Below are 773 nucleotides of genomic sequence, written 5' to 3' on the forward strand. Positions count from 1 at the left end.
GTGTCACACCTCTCCTCTTCTTCCTATGTTCCACTTATACTCTACTTCCTGTGTCACACCTCTCCTCTTCTTCCTATGTTCCACTTATACTCTACTTCCTGTGTCACACCTCTCCTCTTCTTCCTATGTTCCACTTATACTCTACTTCCTGTGTCACACCTCTCCTCTTCTTCTTGTGTTCCACTTATGCTCTACTTCCCGTGTCACACCTCTCCTTCCCGTGTCACACCTCTCCTTCCCGTGTCACACCTCTCCTTCCCGTGTCACACTTCTCCTTCCCGCGTCACACCTCTCCTTCCCGTGTCACACCTCTTTTTCTCTCATGTCCATCTTTTTCTTTCTTTAATGTTACTCCTTCACTGTCCCACATCTCCATCTCCCCTCTTCCTCTCGTATCCCACTTTTCCTCTTACTTTCCTGTGTACCACCTCTCCTCCTTCTCTCTTGTCTTACCTCTCCTCTCCCACTGCTCCCATGTCCCACCTTTCCTCTCCCCTTCTTTCTGTGCTGTCCTTGTTCTCTTCCTCACATGTCCACCATTCCTCCTATTTGTGTCACACTTCTCCCCTCCCTATCGCACCTCTCCTCCTCCTGTGTCGCACCTTTCCTCCTCCTCCTCCTCCTCCTCCTGTGTCGCACCTTTCCTCCTCCTGTGTCGCACCTTTCCTCCTCCTGTGTCGCACCTTTCCTCCTCCTGTGTCGCACCTTTCCTCCTCCTGTGTCGCACCTTTCCTCCTCCTGTGTCGCACCTTTCCTCCTCCTGTGTCGCACCT

The 773-nt window shown here is 52.0% G+C and overlaps 1 protein-coding gene across 1 annotated transcript in view; it reads left to right on the forward strand.

The window, feature by feature from the left end:
- The window catches only part of MRPL2 (mitochondrial ribosomal protein L2), a 4,305-nt gene that overhangs the window by 2,540 nt on the left and 992 nt on the right, over window positions 1–773 (forward strand). The window lies entirely within an intron of this gene.

The sequence above is a fragment of the Nanorana parkeri genome, unplaced genomic scaffold (assembly GCF_000935625.1).
Source record: "Nanorana parkeri isolate BGI_ZX_2015 unplaced genomic scaffold, ASM93562v1 scaffold1119, whole genome shotgun sequence".
Lineage (NCBI taxonomy): Eukaryota > Metazoa > Chordata > Amphibia > Anura > Dicroglossidae > Nanorana > Nanorana parkeri.